At 37.8% G+C, this 781-nt stretch overlaps 1 pseudogene; it reads left to right on the top strand.

Moving 5' to 3' along the window:
* The first annotated feature begins 346 nt into the window (after positions 1–346).
* On the top strand, positions 347–465 carry LOC112471709 (annotated as a pseudogene).
* The last annotated feature ends 316 nt before the right edge of the window (positions 466–781 follow it).

The following is a 781-nucleotide window of genomic DNA, read 5'->3' as shown; positions in this document are numbered from 1 at the left end:
CTAAAGTGTAAATCTCTAAAGCATCACCATATTTTTGGCTATGTGTCAATAGCTTCTCCTTGCTTTCAAGTTGAATTCAAACACCTGTGTGATAAGCAAAATAATAGTCTTCCAAAGACGTCCATGTCCTAATCCCCAGAACTAATGATACAGCCACAAGGCAAAAAAGTTGAAAACGGCAAGAGATGGATTTTCCCCTAGAGCCTCCAGAAGGAACATAGTTCTGCCAACACCTTAATGCCCATAAAACCTATTTTGGACATGTGACCTCCAGAACTGTAGGATAATAAATCTGTGTTGTTTTAAGCCACTAAGTCTGTGGTGATTTGTTATAAAAGCAATAGGAGTCGCTGGCCATGCTACCCTGAACAAGCCCGATCCTGTCTGATCTCAGAAGCTAAGCAGAGTCAGGCCTGATTAGTACTTGGATGGGAAACCACCTAAGAACACCAGGTGCTGTAGGTGTAAAAAATAAAAAAATAAAAATAAGGGATTGTAAGCTAATGAAGTCCTTGCAATCTGTGAGGTCAACCAAGTGTAGCCTCACCTAAAATTTTTTTAAAAATTAAAAAATTTTAAAAATAAAAAAATAAAAGCAATAGGAAACTAATACTCCACTGTATAGCATACATTGTCATTCACAAACTGGGCCCTATCTATCACTGGTACCACACCTCTCCACTCAAATTCAACTCAATCAAAACTAAAGCAAATATTTTGTCACTCAAAATCTGTGGTACCCTCTTCCATATTTTCTATCTTGGTAACGGAAACACCATTC

Source organism: Pteropus alecto, unplaced genomic scaffold, assembly GCF_000325575.1.
Source record: "Pteropus alecto unplaced genomic scaffold, ASM32557v1 scaffold38, whole genome shotgun sequence".
NCBI lineage: Eukaryota > Metazoa > Chordata > Mammalia > Chiroptera > Pteropodidae > Pteropus > Pteropus alecto.
The sequence above is the reverse complement of the archived record's forward strand: the minus strand, read 5'-3'. Positions and strand labels throughout refer to the sequence as shown.